We start from the raw sequence: 18587 nt of genomic DNA, 5'->3' as shown, positions 1-18587 counted from the left end.
CACACATATTTGAAAACAACTTTAAATATGCTTACCTAAAAATTTGCTTTTTAGATATATATTTTTAAATAGGTTCAGAAATACTAAGTTCAGAGATGCTTGGGTGGTTCAGTTGATTAAGCATCTGACTTCAGCTCAGGTCACGATCTCAGGATCCTGAGATTGAGCCCCGAGTCGGGCTCTGTGCTCAGTGGGGAGTCTGCTTGTCCCTCTCCCTCTCCCTCTGCTCCTCCCCCCCCACCCATGCTCTGTCTCTCTCTCTCTCAAATAAACAAATAAAATCTTTTAAAAATTATTAAGTTCAGAGTGATCCTATCTTGATAAAGGAGGGATATGTTATAAATATATACGAAAGTCCGGAAGGATATACATACAAATACCAAATATCTGTGCATGATTGAGTTATGGGTACTTTCTAATTTCTTCTTTTTGTTTTGTATTTTATATATTTTTATTTAATATATATATCATTTGTGGAATGAATGGAAAAAGTTATGATTCTAATACACATATTTAAAGGCATTAATTCGATTGACATGGCAATGAGACTGTTAAAGAATAAAAAAAAATCATGACCAGAACAGAATATTAACATTTTACAAGTACCAAAGAAAATTGAGTATTGTGTATCTTACCAGGTCAATGGGGCATAGGATTAACCGTCTTTACAAGGAAAATGAGATTAGTGATAACGGGATCAAAGTTAAAGCCAAACCATACTTCATAAATTTATGCTGAGGTTACCTGGCATACCTGGTTGCTTTTGGATAACTTTCCAGGGCACTTGCTATAGATAATCAATCTTGACCTTAACCTCCACATAAATATTTAATTTTTTACAGATGTTTACGAGGGCATGATTGATTTATGTTAAGTATTATGTTGTATAGTAGGTGGGGATATAAAGATTAATAAACCATGATCTCAAAGAGTTCACAATTTCCTATTTGGAAAGTTATCAAACGGGCTTGATTCTTCACCTGGAAGTTTTTGAAAGGAGTTTAGTTAAAGGTATACTACCCCTGTTGTCTTTCCACATCCTCTGACACAGTGAAGGGAGGATCTCCCAGGAAGATTAGTGGTCTTAGCATCTTCAGTACTGATCACACTGGCAAGAGTATCTGCTGCCCGCTGTCACCAAGACTGGTGGCTCTGTTCATTAAGTATCAGGTGTAATTAGTCAGGTGAGCGCATCCTTCTTCAAAAAGATGCTCTATATCATCAGGGACAGCTTCACTTTTGAAGGAGGAAATAATTTCCTCCTTCTCTGCCTTTATGTTCTGCTCAGTTGCTATGGGCAAAGTCTCTGTGTCTTCTTCCACTCGTCATTCCTTCTTTTAGTACGACAGGTGGGGCTAAAGGAAGGAGAGGAATCCAGCATATGTTCCAGATGTTCTTTTACCACAGTTAGCAAGCACCACTAGTGAGAGAAGTCCAAGGCTTCCTCCTTGATTCCTCTCTTTCTCTCACCAATTTCACCCAATCCACTTCCATGTGGCAGAGATTGTTGGTTGATTACCAAACCAGGTTCCCTTTCTTCCTGGGCACAATCATAGACTACATTTCTCTGCCCCCTTGGCAGTTAGGTGCATGCAGTATGTGGCTAAGTTCTAGTTAACAGAGTGTGGGTTAATTTGATGTGTTCCAGTTTCAGACCAGACCCATAGAAATCTCCAGCAAATGCTTACTCATTTGCGTCTAATGAGTAAATGAGAACTTCTGTGGCCCTAGAGGGCAGTATAGTCGAAAGGTAGAAGGAGCCTCATTCTCTATGTGACCAGATAGAGAGAAATACTCCAGTCAGGAATACCAAACCAAATTCTACTGTGGTAAGCCACAGAGATTGGGATTTACTTGTTATCCTAACTTATATAATATCATAATATTGTATTAGATGTGCCTATTTCTATCTGTAATGCTTCCACCCTCGTCCATGACCTCATAATCTCTTGCATGGACTATTACAAAAACTCCTTCCACTCTTGCTCCCTTACAAGTCATTCTCTGCATGGCAGCCTGAGTGATCCTTAAAAAGCATACATCAGAACTTGTAATTCCCCTGCTTACAAACCTATTTCCTGTGGCACTGAAAATAACATCAGTCTCCTGATGTTGGTTTCTAACCCCACCCTGGTTCTCATCCACATCTGCAACCTCCCCCACCCTGCTGGAACTTGAACATGCCAAGCTCATTCCCACTGGACGGATTTTGCAGTTACTCTTTCCTTTTTCTGGAATGACCTTTCCCTTCATCTTTTTTCTTGTATTCAAATTACTACCCTCTTAGTGAGGCCTTTGTTGTTCAATCTAAAGTAACCTCCTATCACTTTTTTGGTGTACGATCCTATTTTTTAAAGGTAAAGTTTATTGAGATATAATTTACATATGGTGAGTCACCCATTATAAGGTATACCATTCTATGAATTCTGACAAATGCATACAACTGTCTAACTACCACAATCAAGATATAGAGCATTTCCATGACCCAAAAAAGTGCCCTCCATGCTATCCTATTTTGAGTCTCTGCATTAAATTTATTGCAATCTAACATTCCTTCTTGTTTATGTATTAATTTATAATTTCACTCATTTGTTTTGAATATAGGCCCACAAAAGCAGGGACCTTACCTCCTGTTTACCTCCATATCCACAGTGCCAGGAATCATACCTGATATGTCATAGACTCTGAACAGATACATGTGGAAGGAAAGAAGGAAGGAAAGACCTCTTTGAGTCATTATATTTTCACACGTCCCATGAGAAATGGTAATACCACCCCTTAAGCGTACTCATGAGGACCACAGGAGATGTGGACCATAGTAGCCCCTACCTTATGCTGGCATTTAGTAGTGTTCAGTACATAGAGTTCCTGCTGCATTTGAAGTCGGTTCATCAGTCTTCCTTGGCCTACTTGACACTTTGAATAGGACTGGTCTTCTTCTTTTTCCCTTTGCTATTTTCCTCTGTGGTGCCATCCTCCACTGGTCCAGGGCTTCTCTCTCACTAGTGTCGACTCTTCAGGTCAGGGTGGTCACTGACCTCCCTTAGCAGCTCCATACTAGCAGGAGAGAGAAGCTTCCAGGTTTCTTTTTGTTCTGGCCAGTGATTGCATGTGTTTCTTTCACAAGATCCATACTATACACAGAGCAAAATAAAAGATTGTCTGTTGTCCCCTGTCTTTACGGCTCCAGTGACTCAACAAACCAAGTGGCTCCCCTTGCTATGAGGTTCTGGGGTTCTTGAAAGGATTTACTCCCCTCTCTAAGCCCCCTTCAGTGCTTCACCTTGGCCCAAACCTCAAGGAAGTCAGCCCCCTACGTGTCCTGGCATCCTTTTCTTTTTTTTCTTTTTTTTTTTTTTAAAGATTTATTTATTTATTTATTTGAGACAGAGAGAATGAGAGACAGAGAGCACATGAGAGGGGGGAGGGTCAGAGGCAGAAGCAGGCTCCCTGCTGAGCAGGGAGCCCGATGTGGGACTCGATCCCGGGACTCCAGGATCATGACCTGAGCCGAAGGCAGTCGCTTAACCAACTGAGCCACCCAGGCGCCCCTGGCATCCTTTTCTGAGGGACCACTGCCCACAATGATGTTCGTTTAGTTTTAGGTTGCAGTTGTCCGATTTCTTATCACATTCAAGTGAAAACACTTTGTCACTATTCTCTAGGTTGCTTCACAAGGGGACTTTTTTTTTTTTTAAGATTTTATTTATTTATTTGACAGAGAGAGAGAGAGCACAAGTAGGCAGAGCGGCAGGCAGAGGGAGAGGGAGAAGCAAGCTCTTGATGTGGGGCTCAATCCCAGGACCCTGGGATCATGACATGAGCCGAAAGCAGCTGCTTAACCGACTGAGCCACCCAGGCACCCCACAAGGGGACTTTATCTGCATACACTGGAGACCTTTGTTTTAATGCTTCTTAACCAATTAATGGTGGGGACAAAGTCCAGAGCACAGACCTTTTGCTGTAAGTAAAGCAGAGAGATCTTAGAAAATGTACAGCATCTTACCAGGATGCTCACTCTAGCATTGTGTATAAGAAGAAAATTGGAAGCAACCATGATGTCAATAGAGAAAGGAATGATTAAATAACTAGTGGTTTGGCCATATCTGAGGAATATTGGGAAACAGTGTAAAGGATGAGAAGGAAGAATTACAAGATTAATGAGGGACATTTTTTTTTATCAGTACTATTCGAATATTTACATGACAGTGTAGTTATTGAGTAATTAAGATTAACCTAGAAATTAAAAAAAAACAAATTTATTGGATCTGTTACCTAATTTGAAACCTGGCAGAGAGCTCAGGGAGCCTCTTTCTAGCACCCTTATGTAGAGAGTACATTCTCAATGTAGAAATGTAGGCCTACGGACATTAAACTGTTTTGACTTGTCAAAGTCATATTTATCAGAATCTGGACTAAGACCCAAGTTTGTTGATTCTTGCTCACACATCATTAATAAAGTCAATGTATTATCTTCTGGGGAGGGGAAATGGTTTTTTGTTTTGTTTTGTTTTTTGTTTTTTCTGAAAGCCTTTATACCTATCTAATACCCTGTCACTGCATAGCCAACACTCCGAGATATTGATGGCCTTAGGGACCAAGGAGAGGCTGGCACATATTTCATGCTTGAAAAGGAAGATAATATTGCATATAATAGGATGAGACATGGTAGCTAATCACAATAAACGCACTACCAGTCTGATTCTTTAAAAAAAGAATTATCTTTAAACAGTATTTGGATGAGAGAATGTTGTTAGGGTCGAAATGTTCCAAGCAAAGAGAAGCATACACGTGGAAGTTCAGAAACTGAAACAGCTGATTCCTTTGGAGAACAGCAAGTTCTTTAGTACAGCTGGTGAAGGAAGCCTACTAGGATGGGGAAGTGGTCAAGAAGAGGTTTGGAATGTTATTCTGGAAGCTAGAGGACAATTCTTAAGGGCCCAGAAACTATCTACACCATTTCTTTTCTTAACTACCTCAACCTCCAAGACTCTTCAGGATTCCCCTTGTTTGTAAACTTCTGTGACTCCTTAGACCAGTTAAGTGCATTTATTTGAGAGATTTAAGAACTACAGTCTGTTTTAAAGGAAGAGACTTTTTAATTCAATGACAAAGTGTGTGTATGTGTGTGTATTACCACATATTAGGTATATCTTGCCATCAGGTGTTATTGGGAGAATAAACAAATTAAAATAAATACACACAAGGACACAAACATATAAATAGTTTTAAAATAATTGTTTACCCATGCTTCAATAGCACATCGGTATCCAACGCATACCATTAGATTTAAAAGTCTCCCCCGTAGAAACAGATTATAGCCCTTAAATTTCTTCTGTGTAGAAATTCCACAGCTGCAACAAAAGAAAAGATTCAGAAAGAATATATTCATAGAAGGACTAAAACCACGAAAAATGCCATCATTAAGCAGAAATTTTGAAAAATTCCGAAGAGAAACAGATGTGGTTAGCTGAGTAGAGAAAAATGCATATGTAGGAAAGTATTTCTATTAAAGGTGGGATTAGTTCCAGGATTGCTCGGAATGCATAGCAATGGCTATAACAAATAGATAGGGTCCCTCCAGAAATCATCAGTGTGATTGGGGAAGCTTCCAGAATGCTCACCCAAGTCAGCCCTGCCTGGCAAGGAGAAGAAGGCAGAACTGTTCCCACCTAGCTAGAGCACTGAGGGTGAGCACTTGGCCAGGGGAAGGGCAATCCCCTGGGTGGCTTTTTACCCTCAGAAGGGAAAGGAACTGGTATTTACAGAAGATAAGCTACTGTGATATCTCAGTATGCATCAGGTTCTACCCCTTCCCAGCAATAACTGGTGCAGACGTGTTGAACAGAAGCAGAAGTCTCAGACAGGCAAAAATGGGATCTCAGAGACACAGATGAGCTAAAAACCAAAGATTACCAACCATTAAGGTAAAAATCACAACCAGGAAATAGAAGCACCGAACTCAACTAACAAAACTAACATCTGAGAAAACCAAATTTATAGAGATAAGAATGGATTATAATCATCAAACAAGAACAGAATATTATAGAAGAGAACCAGTGAATGACGATGATAATGATACAAATGATCATTGAAATAAAAACTCAGTAGATGAGCTGAATAGCAGAATGGACACAAGTGAAGACTGACTAAGGGCTGGAAGGTTGAAAAGAGAAATTATCTCAGAGCCCAATGCAAAAGGACAGAAATATGAAGTACAAGGAATGTTGAGGCATACTTCCTTAGCTAGATCCTAAAACAATGAGGTTGAATATATTCTTGTGTGTTTATTAATCATGTGTATTTCTAGTTCTGGAACTTCCTTGTTTATGCTAGGCTGAACCACTAGAGCTGGTCAAGTTTTAACCATTGACAAGAATGGTGATTAAGACTTGGCTGGGGGCGCCTGGGTGGCTCAGTTGGTTAAGCGACTGCCTTCGGCTCAGGTCATGATCCTGGAGTCCCGGGATCGAGTCCCGCATCGGGCTCCCTGCTCGGCGGGGAGTCTGCTTCTCCCTCTGACCCTCCCCCTCTCATGCTCTCTGTCTCTCATTCTCTCTCTCTCAAATAAATAAATAAAATCTTTAAAAAATAAATTAAAAGGGGCGCCTGGGTGGCTCAGTTGGTTAAGCGACTGCCTTCGGCTCAGGTCATGATCCTGGAGTCCGGGGATCAAGTCCCGCTTCGGGCTCCCTGTTTGGCAGGGAGTCTGCTTCTCCCTCTGACCCTCCCCCCTCTCATGTTCTCTCTCTGTGTCTCATTCTCTCTCAAATAAATAAACAAAATCTTAAAAAAAAAAAAGACTTGGCTGAGGTTACCTTTGCACAAGGTCAAGGACACAACATTGCAGGCATGCTTCTTTCCAGTGCTCCTCATAGTTAATGGAAACATGTCCAAGGTTTAGTAATCTGGGCTACCTGTAAGAATGTGGAATTCCTCAGATCAGGATATCCCAGTTTGTGGGCCTTTATGCTTTGGGAGGAAGAAATAAAGGTCAGAAAAGTTAGCACTCATGTATTCATCTTATAATCATAATAAAAGGGATTTCAAATATCACAGTGATATATGTTTCATTTTTGCTATGCCCTTGGACCCACTCAGAGTTTCAGTGCTAGAGACCTGCACATTGCTTTTCATATAACCTTTGCTGTTTTTCATTTGATATTGATATTTGCCGTTTCTAAACATACCACATATGTCTATGTTTCCCTTCCCTCCACCAGAAAAAAACCTATTTATTATTCAAAATTTTACTCCCTCTCTCGTCATGAAACTTTCCTTTATCCTGCCCAGGTAGAATTAATTTCTCTTAGACTTTCTTTCTTTTTTTAAAAAATAAGACTTTATTTATTTATTTGTCAGAGAGAGAGAGCGAACAAGCAGGGAGAGCTGCAGGCAGAGGGAGAAGCAGGCTCCCCCCTGAGCAAGGAGCCCAGTGTGGAACTCAATTCTGGGGTCCTGGGATCATGACCTGAGCCGAAGGAGGCGTTTAACCAACTGAGCCACCCAGACATCCCTCTTTATTATTATTATTTTATTTTTTTATTTTTATTTTATTTTTTTTAAAGATTTTATTTACTTATTTTTTTTTTTAAGATTTTATTTATTTATTTGAGACAGAGAGAATGAGAGAGAGAGAGAGCACATGAGAGGGGGGAGGGTCAGAGGGAGAAGCAGGCTCCCTGCTGAGCAGGGAGCCCGATGCGGGACTCGATCCAGGGACTCCAGGATCATGACCTGAGCCGAAGGCAGTCGCCCAACCAACTGAGCCACCCAGGCGCCCTTATTTACTTATTTGACAGAGAGAGACACAGCGAGAGAGGGAACACAAGGAGGGGGAGTGGGAGAGGAAGAAGCAGGCTTCCTGCAGAGCAGGGAGCCTGATGCGGGGCTCGATCCCAGGACCCTGGGATCATGACCTGAGCCGAAGGCAGACGCTTAACGACTGAGCCACCCAGGCGCCCCTTTATTATTTTTTTTAAAGTTCATTTATTTTTTTAGTAATCCTTATACCCAACATGGGGCTCGAACTCACAACCCCAAGACCAAGAGTCACATGCTCTTCCGACCGAGCCAGCCAGGCGCCCCCTCAGACTTTCTTTTACAAAAGTTCATTCTTATGATAACAACATTTTATGAATCAAAAATGAATTCAGGACATATCATTGACACGTTAAGGTTTGATGAGCAAATGAGTACACATATTCTTTGAAAACAACCCTGTTCTGGAAAAGTTCTGCACAAACAGAACAGTTATTCCATTGAATTCATAGGTGTGGCTTGAAAAATAGCACCTTCGGGGCGCCTGGATGGCTCAGTCATTAAGTGTCTGCCTTCTGCTCAGGTCATGATCCCAGGATCCTGGGATCGAGCCCCGCATTAGGCTCCCTGCTTGGCCAGAGGCCTGCTTCTCCCTCTCCCACGCCCCCTGCTTGTGTTCCCTCTCTCGCTGTGTCTCTGTCAAATAAATAAATAAAATCTTAAAAAAGAAAGAAAGAAAAATAGCACCTTCAACCTGAGAAGCATACCAATCATAATAATAATGATAATTTATAAGAATGAGATGGTATGATACTGGGAAGAAAATAGATCTGAAGTCAGATAAGCATGTTGCTTTATCTCACTGAACTTCAATTTACTTGTCTGTAAAATGTGGGTAAATATGCTCTTTGCAGGATTCTTTTTTTTTAAAAAATATTTTATTTATTTATTTATTTGACAGAGAGAGAGAGAGCACAAGCAGGGGCAGGGTGGAGAGGGAGAAGCAGGCTCCCCGCTGAGCAGGGAGCCCGATGTGGGACTCGATCCCAGGACCCTGGGATCATGACCTGAGCTGAAGGCAGACGCTTAACCATCTGAGCCACCCAGATGCCCATCTTTGCAGGATTCTTGTGAGGTTTAAGTGCACTAACATATGAGAATGGCTTCCAGTATCAGGTATGCAACCCACACCCAATGATGCTAATTCCCTTACTGCTTTATAGCACATTTTCCAAAGAAGTTCTCATTGAGTGTTACATCGGAGTATCATAATCCAGATAGCATTCTTAATTTGGAAAATTAGTTATGGTCCAGCACAACTAGTCCCTGAATATTTTACTTACAAAGTAGAGTAAAACATGAATCTATATTTTATTACTATTTTTTTAAAGGTTTTATTTATTTAGGGTGTCTGGGTGGCTCAGTCAGTTAAGCATCTGCCTTTGGCTCAGGTCATGACCCCGGGGTCCTGGATAGAGCCCCGCATCGGGCTCCCTGCTCAGCGGGAAGCCTGCTTCTCCCTCTCCCTATGCCCCTCTCTCCCTGCTCATGCTCTCTTTCTCTCTCTCTCTCGCTCTCACTCTGTCTCTCTCTCAAATAAATAAAATCTAAACAAAAATATTTTATTTATTTATTTGAGAGAGAGAGAGAGAGAGCCAGAAAGGAGGGTGGGCACAGGGAGAGGGGAAGTAGACTCCCCGCCGAGCGCAGAGCACCATTGGCTTTGATCTTACAACCCCAGAGACCATGACCTAAGCTGAAATCAAGGCAGATGCCCAACGGACTGAACCACCCAGGTGCCCCTGAATTTGTATTTTGAAAGGTCTTCCATTTAAGTTTTTCATTATCTTTACATCTCTCTCCTCACCCAAAGAGCAGGGTGGAGATGGCAGCAGGATTGCAGACCAATTGGCAACTGAATAACTTCAAATTCTTTCTCCCTCCCTCTCTCCCACTGTCCCACTGTCCCACTCTCTCTGCTTCCTTCCTTTTCTTCTTCCTCAGCCTCCCCTTCTTCTCTTCTCCTTGTTCTCTTCTCTTTCTCTCTCTGTCTCTGTCTCTCCCTGGCTGTCTCTCTCTCTCTCTGTCTCTCTCTCTCACACACACACACACACACACACACACAGAGCTTGAGGAAATAAAGAGAAAGAAACCATTCCAAGAGACAGTAATGCATTTAGCAACTCTCCATATGGATTTTCCTCTCTTTCTTTCCCTTCCTGGGTTTTTGTCCTTCCTAGCAAGACAGAGAAATATGCATGGCAGGATGTGAGGGGAGGGAGTGTCCTGTAGGGCACGCTACTCCGACCACTAGACGGTCCCCTCTCTGTCAGAGATTCCCTAAAAGAGAAGAGATGGAGGGATGGAAGAAGAGGCTTTTGAAGGAAAGGGAAAATCACAGTAACCAGGGAGAGGAGGAAAGGAGGCTCAGAATGCCAGCAGACATCTGCTGTTCCTTTTCCTTATACCTAATACTTTTAGGTATTCCTTATTCCTAATACCACTTACTGCCAACTGCTACCTGCTGCATTCACATCTTGCTGTTTTGTTTTTGTTTTTGTTTTTAATCCCAAATTCTCATTTCTGTCACTCTTCTGGTGTGCTTGCAGATGAATGGTTACAGAAGTTCATTTGTAAAAGTGGCAAATATTACTCCTTTATTAAAATTAATTTTTCTCAAAATAGTTAATATAGTTATTATAAAGGAAATAGGATTATTTTATTCTTTAATACTTAATATAATTATAAGTGGTGGTTTGGCATCCTAGGCTACTTGCCACTGACCACCTCATACCCATTCTCCCACTCCTTGCTAACTTGGCTGTCCTTTTGCTTGAAATGAATTCTACTTTATATTCCTAAATATTTGTCTCTGTGTCAGCCTTGTTGCTTTTTCTTCTTCTTCTCATTCGTTTTTGTTTGTTTGTTTGCCAGACTGGGGTTTTTTTGATGGCTATGGGGAGGGAGTGCTATAGGTGGGCAATTGCTTAACTTTTCTCTACATTATGATTTTCAAAGCAATGTTCACCTACCTAACTAAAAACCAGATGATTTTCTCCTCTTGAGGTCCATTGCAAGTGATGAGACTTTGTCTTCCAGACACTATTTCTCACCTCTCCAGCTATATCAGCGGTTTCACTGTTAATGAAAATGCTTTGCCTTAACATGTCTCTGTTTTTGTGTAGTGATTCAGAAGAGGTGTGACTATTACTGGAATTGTTCACGCTGCCATGTGAAGTGTTGTTACTTCCAAATCTTATCCAAGTGCCATCTCTTTTGTGAAGTGATCTTTGCTTCTCTTGAACAATTAATCACTTGAATTATTTCTGCTTTTGTGTTGCCATAGTGCACACGGACACATCTCTACTATACACAGTCTGGTATCCTTATACTTACCTGTGTCTTCCATGTAAACTGTGATAGGTAGGAATGTTTTAAGAACTTCTAATCCATACTGCCAGCTTCTCTGAAAAGGTTTGCACTAATATGCACACCATCTTCCATATGAGTTCCATTTTTCCTCTAGTCCAACAAATACTGGGAAGCATAATTTTTTAAATCTTTGCTAATTGAGTAGACCAAAATTGGCATATCATTATTATTTAAATTTACATCACATTGATTACTTTTGAGATGGAACATTGAACAATATATTTTGTATACTAGTGACTACTTGTGTTTTGAACTAAATTATATTTTAAGGTCGATCCAGTTCTCTTATTTTATTATGATGTGCCCCACCCTCTTATCCCATCCTATTCAGTACTTCTGGGGATTAAGGTGCTTACTTTGTAGAACATTGAGCTATGACAATCTGACTAAATTACCTTGTGGGAAGATACTATCAATGCCATGTTTTCCTGGGAAATGGTAGCGTGGAATCAATTCTTCATAGTTACTTCCGCCCAGTCACACCACTTCTGAATTACACATCACTACAAGTAAGTCCAATAAAAATTTATTCCAGATGACTTGTCACTAATAGATCTGGAGAAAATTTGAAAAGTCCCTGGGAGTCAGTGGAAAATTACTTTTTATGCTAGTAAAATTTTACAATATGTTTGGTATATCTGTGTTGAAGAGTCTTACCAGAGAAGGAGGAAAGGGATTTAGAAAATGGTTAGGCTGGGGTGCCTGGGTGGCTTAGTCCATTGAGCGTCTGCTCAGGTCATGATCCCAGAATCCTGGGATCGAGCCCCGCATCGGCTCCCTGCTCAGCAGAGAACCTGCTTCTCCTTCTCCCTCTCCCTGCTCATGCGTGCTCTCTCTCTCTCTCACTCTCTTTCAAATAAATAAATTTTAAAAATCTTAAAAAAAAAAACAGTTAGGCTATTTGTCAATGTTTGATTTCATGTGAATTTTAATAGTTTCCTCTTAATGACAATAATGATGATGAAACTACCAACAACAATATAGCTAAGTTACATTCAGTGTTTAAAAGGTGATGGGCATTATTCTAAAGGCATTACACATTTTAACAAATTTAGTCTTTATTACTTACTCCACCCTCTCTACCCTACTCAGTGTCCTGGAAGCCTGAGGTTTATAGACAGCATGGTTGCAGTCACTTGCCATCTGGCCTTCAGGGTGTCTGGCCAGTGGGAAACATGAGCAGGAGACCGGAGGGAGGCAGGAGGAGAGAAATTGGGGTATATATTTCCTGGCCTCTTTCCCTGCATCCTTTACTAAAAGATACACCCTTGGGAGGCTGGGTGGCTCAGTCATTAAGCGTCTGCCTTCGGCTCAGGTCATGGTCCCAGGGTCCTGGGATCGAGCCCCATATCAAGCCCCCCATCGGGCTCCCTGCTCAGCGGGAAGCCTGCTTCTCCCTCTCCCACTCCCCCTGCTTGTGTTCCCTCTCTCGCTGTGTCTCTCTCTCTCTGTCGAATAAATAAATAAAATCTTTAAAAAAAAAAAAAAGATATACCCTTGACTTGGGGCCTTGTGTATGCAGCTACTCTCTGGGTGCTGGTAACTGGTTCTTCCCTTTGTGCCCCTGTGATAACGGTGTTCTGTCCAAACCTTTATAGCCAGTCCCTTTATTAAACCTCCACCATTATCCTCCTGGGGTTCACCATCTCTTTCCTGCCAAGATCCTGATTGATACACTTGATTGATAATTTATAGAATTTTCAGTTCGAATAATCCTCCTCAGAATTTTGATGACATCTCTTTATTACTCCAGCTTCCAGTGTTGCTGTTGAGAAGCCGGATAATATTTTGATTCCTGAATTTCTATCTTCCCAACCCCAGAATCTTGTTAAATCTTCTCTTTGTCCCTGGTGTTGAGAAATTGCACAAAGTTGTATCTTTCTTTTTTTTTTTAGAAAATTTTTTATTAAAGATTTTATTTTATTTATTGTACTTACTTGTTTAAGTAGGCTCCACACCCAGTGTGGGGTTTGAACTGATGACTCTAAAATCAAGAGTTGCACACTCTACCGACTGAACTGGCCAGGCACCCCTGTGTCTTTCATGAGAGACTTTCCACTGCTATGTTGAACAGTGGGTTCTTAGAATCTGAAAGTTTATGATCTTGTATATTGGGAATTTTTTATTATTTTGCTGCTGATTTTCTCCTCTCTGTTTCCCAAGTTCTCTCTTTCTAGGGTTCATATTACTATAGATTAGATGTTGGAACTTCTTGTTTTACCCTCTAGTTTTCCTCATCTTTTCTCCTGTCTTTTACATTCCTTTGTCTTTTTTGTTTACTTTCTGAGAAATCTACCTCATTTTATCTTTCAACACTTCTGTTTTTTCATTTCTGCCATCATTTTTTTTCTTCTCCTGGAAAAAACCATTTTAAAAATAGGTGTCTATGTTTCATGGATGTAATAGCTCCTTTGGACTGTATGAGGATATTGGTTATGTTGGATTTTGAAGTTTTCTTTTCCTTGCTTAGTCTCTGTTTCTTCCAAGTTCCTTTTGTTCATTTGTTTTCATCATTGTTTTTTTGTATCAAATACTTCCTCAATTTCTGGTAACCCTTGAGTGTTTGCTCATATTTAAGGATTGGAAGTAAAAACATGAATGGAAGCCCTGAGTTCATGTGTGAGTCTTGGAGGTGATGATCTTCATTCTAGGGTGATCTGGCTGGGCTGTGTTGGGAAACCCATCAAACCGGTATCTTTAGGTCTGAGCTCTTAGACTGGTCCTGTTTTCCAGATAAGGCTCTTCCAATGACTTGCCTGGAAGGTATAGCCTGGCTGCCATATCTGGGAACTGTATGGGGGAAAGAAGACCAGGACCTCATCATTCATTATGCAAATATTCACTTAATCCCCCTGTCTTTAGTACATTGCCTCCACTCTCCATTATAACTGATTTTGTCCTGTCTGGAGATCTGCCCCCTTCAAAGAAACAAACAAACAAACAAACAAAAAGCCACAAACAAAAAAAACCAGTCTTCTGTAGGGGGAGGGGAAGAGCAGTGGCCAAGCTGATCTGGGTTAGGACATGGATCTGGGAGTTATGATGATTCCTTAATGCACTTTCAATCAATCTTCACATTTTTACTACATTTACAAGTAAATGGTACTATCAATTCCTGAGATTTTTCCCCTTTTTCTCCACGGTGTAATGATTACTTCTCAGATTCCCCCACTTCTAGGATAGAAGTTTCTTGTTCTGCTAAGGTCCCTCACTTCTAGGGTAGAAGTTTCTTGTTCTGTTTCTTTAGCTTTCTTGTTCTGCTAAGGTAGTTGCCACTTTCACATATGCTTTCTAGCTTCCAAAATCTTCCTGTTAGATAAAGATCTTTTAAAAAACATCTATATAGTGTCCTTTTAGAGGAATTTCAGGAGAGAGAACATTAAAGCATTTGTTAAATCCACCATCTTTACCTATTTAATGCTGATTATGACTTCTTATGGCTGAAAAAAAGAGATCTTATAATAGCCTGCTCTTTGCCATCTTTTATTAACAATTTTATTTATTAAGGACTTATTTATTAACAAGTTTTTATTTATTAATGGTTTTTATTAACAACTTATTTGTTATTTATTTTATTAACTATTTATTAACAATTTTTAAAAAATTTTAATTGAAGTAGAGTTGACATATAATATTCTTTTAGTTTCAGGTGTACAGCATAGTGATTCGACAATTATATATACATTATGAAATGCTCCCGATGATAAGTGTACCATGTAACACCACACAAAATTATTACAATATTATTGACAGTATTCCCTATGCTGTATTTTTCATGCCCATGACTGACTTGTTTTGCTTTGTTTTGTTTTTGTTTTATTTTTGTGTGTGTAACTGACTTATTTTATAACCTGTAATTTGTATCTCTTAATCCCCTTTACCTATTTCACCACCCCCACCCTCCCAGCAACCACCACTTTGTTTTCTATATTTCTGAGTCTGTTTCTGTTTTTGTTTGTTTGTTTGTTCGTTCATTTGTTTTGCCTTCCCTATACTTTAAAGCACTCTCTTCTCTAAGACCACTTTATAATTGTTGAGATTGGTACAGTATATTATTCTTACAAGGAAGTGAGTAATCTTGTGAAAAAGCAGGAGAGACTCAAGAATTCTGCCCTAATATCGCTGTTAAAGCGCCATATTAGCAAGTTAATAATGAGTCCATAATTGGGCTGGATAATTTTGCCCTTGACCATGGCCACCAAGCAAACTGGCATTTTGTTTTAGCACTCTCATCTACCGTTTGAGTAATCTCCCAATACATGTATCTCCAGTGGGGGATAGTAGCCACCTTGGCCTTGACAAATTCAGAGGACATATGACTTTGGACCCTCCTATTGGATACTCTGTCCTGCACTTTGTCATGTAAGGTTGTAGAAAGAGATGTAGGCCAGATTTATCATAGAGGCCTTGTTGTCCTGTTGGATGATTGTTGCCGGGGTTTCTATTGCTCATCCTGGTCATACAGTCCTCTCTGAGATTATTCCCATTTCTCAAGCCTGGCCATCTGGCCTCCCATCAATTCAGTCAGCCCTGATGACCTTCTAATAAATTGGTTTTTTTGCTTAAGATAGCCAGTGATGTTTCAGTTGCTTGCAGACAAAAGCCTTGACTGATAAACACAGCAACCATAGAAAGGCAATTTGCAAGTGCCACAGGAGCCTGGACAGCTAGAATGGATAGATACAAATTCAACAAGTCTTCAGAAAATAAATTTAAAATGCTTGCCCCATTACGAATTGATTACCAGTATTCTCTGCCTATGAAAACAACAGTCGACTTTTTACAATCTCTGCTGCTTACAGTCTGGGAGTAGGGCAATGCTTACTTACTTCAGTGCCTCTGAAATCCCATGTTTGTTTAATCAGAGCCAAAGAGAATGACTCACTAATGAGCACCAGATTTGCCTTTGTCTCAAATGCTAAAGGAGTTGTTTAGTAATATTTGGGAGCAATCCCTGAAAAAACAGCACAAATCTAAAAGAGGCTGATAAATTAGGTGGGAAATTAAATTGATTTTCAGGCTGTCAATATTATGTCATTCCTATATACTCAGTTAAATCTATAGGTTTGATTTCACTTATGGTATGAGTTATATGATTTGGGCAGCAATCTAACATGCACACACAAAACATATCTTAAAATATCATAAGTACTACAGAAGATGATGAAAATGCTTATTGTAAAATAATTTCAAACAAGACAGAAATATAAAGTAAAACCTGAAAGACTTCTTCTCTAAACCTCAGCCTACCCAACCTATCCTCAATTCCATTCTTTCCCCTTAACTTGTGTTAACAGATGTGTGTGTTCTTCCAGACCTAGCAATGACTTTTTGTTCCAACATATCTCAACATACACTTATAGATCTGCATTTTTACATATTTGTAGCCTAATTACACATTTTCCTCTGTGACATGCTTTTTTCATTTATCCAATATATCTTAGAGATCTTTCCATGTTAATATATACAGATCTCCTTCATTCTTTTTAAAGGCTACATGGTATTGGGCGCCTGGGTGGCTCAGTTGGTTAAGCGACTGCCTTCGGCTCAGGTCATGATCCTGGAGTCCCGGGATGGAGTCCCACATCGGGCTCCCTGCTCGGCAGGGAGTCTGCTTCTCCCTCTGACCCTCCTCCCTCTCATGCTGTCTCTCATTCTCGCTCTCAAATAAATAGAATCTTTAAAAAAATAAATAAATAAAGGCTACATGGTATTATGTAATATGGTGTTAAACACAATTAACTTGGTGTGTCCCGCATTTATAAACTTAAGTTGTTTAGATTTTTCTCTATTATAAACAATGCTAACATGGATATCCTGTGTTACATATTTATACATGCATTTAAGTATTCTGTATGATGAATTATTCCCAGAAATAGAATTGTTGGTGAATGGCTGCAACTTTAACATGAACAATCCTGCCCCCCCAAAAGTTTCCTATGACTTTAATTTGTATTTCTATGCTTACTAGAGCATTTGAGCATCTTTCCTCATGCCTTGTTGTGAAATTGCCTATTTATATTATCTCTCCACCTTCCTGTTGGGTTGGTTATCTCTTTCTTATTGATTTGCTTGAATAGCATATTCATCGTAAACTACTTTCATGCTATGCAGTAGAAGTCTATAAACAAATGGCAGTTTCACCTCATTACCCCCATTTTCTTTAACTGAAGCAATATGAGAGCCTAATGGCTTATTTAGCTTTTAAAATTGCAGTGCCAAGGAGTCAATCAATGCGAGCCATATGCATTAATCTAATTTGTTCTATATATCTCAAAACAACTTAAAAAAATAAATAAATTACTGAACTAACTGAACATTCTCTAGATAGTTCTTTTAAATTATATACATGAGGGCGCCTGGGTGGCTCAGTCGGTTAAGCGACTGCCTTCGGCTCAGGTCATGATCCTGGAGTCCCGGGATCGAGTCCCGCATCGGGCTCCCTGCTCGGCAGGGCGTCTGCTTCTCCCTCTGACCCTCCCCCCTCTCATGCTCTATCTCATTCTCTCTCTCAAATAAATAAATAAAATCTTTTAAAAAAATTATATACATTGAATTAATTTAAAAGAAGGTATTTGTAGACCTAGACAAACTTATTCTAAAATTTATATGGAAAGGTACAGGTCCTAGAGTAGCTAAAATGATCTCAAAAAAGACAAATAAAGTAGGAGGAATCACTCTACCTGATATGAAGGCCTCCTGTGGAGCTATACTGATCAAGACAACATGGCCCTGCCAGAGAGATAAATAGATAGATCAATAGAACAGATAAAGAAGCCAGAAATAGACCCACACAAAAATGTCCAACTAATTTTTTTTTTTAAGATTTTATTTATGTATTTAACAGAGAGAGACACAGAGAGAGAGGGAACACAAGCAGGGGGAGTAGGAGAGAGAAAAGCAGGCTTCCCGCTGAGCATGGATCCCGATGCAGGGCTCGATCTCAGGACCCTGGGATCATGACCTGAGCTGAAGGCAGACGCTTAATAACTGAGCCACCCAGGCGCCCCTCGTCCAACTGATCTTTGACAAACATGAAACGGTAATTTGACTCAGGAAAAATGGGAATAGACTTCCAACAAATGGTGCTAGAGAAATTTGACATCCTTAGGCCAAAAAATGAACCAAGACTAAAAAAAACCCTCATATCTAATTAAAAAATAACTCAAAATGGGTCATGTACTCAAGGTAAAATGTAACAGTAAAACTTTTAGAGTGAAACAAAAGAGAAAATCTTCAAAATCTAGGAGTAGGCAAATATTTCAGGAATGAAAGACTGTGTCTTTGACTAGGACCCCAAAACACTATTCATAAAAGGAAAAATTCATAAATTGGACATCACCCAGATGAAAAAAAGCTTTGCTCTGTAAAAGATTCTCTTCACAGGATGAAAA

General features: G+C 39.9%; 1 protein-coding gene across 2 annotated transcripts in view; it reads left to right on the top strand.

Annotated features, from left to right (window-relative positions):
• The window catches only part of NMI (N-myc and STAT interactor), an 81884-nt gene that overhangs the window by 12891 nt on the left and 50406 nt on the right, over positions 1-18587 (top strand). The gene's annotated exons all lie outside the window — the stretch shown is intronic.

This window comes from Mirounga angustirostris, unplaced genomic scaffold, assembly GCF_029215605.1.
Source record: "Mirounga angustirostris isolate CCGP_5_RB_7025 unplaced genomic scaffold, mMirAng1.0.hap1 SCAF_3, whole genome shotgun sequence".
NCBI lineage: Eukaryota > Metazoa > Chordata > Mammalia > Carnivora > Phocidae > Mirounga > Mirounga angustirostris.
Note: the sequence above shows the minus strand (reverse complement) of the source record. Positions and strands in the feature narration are given on the sequence as shown.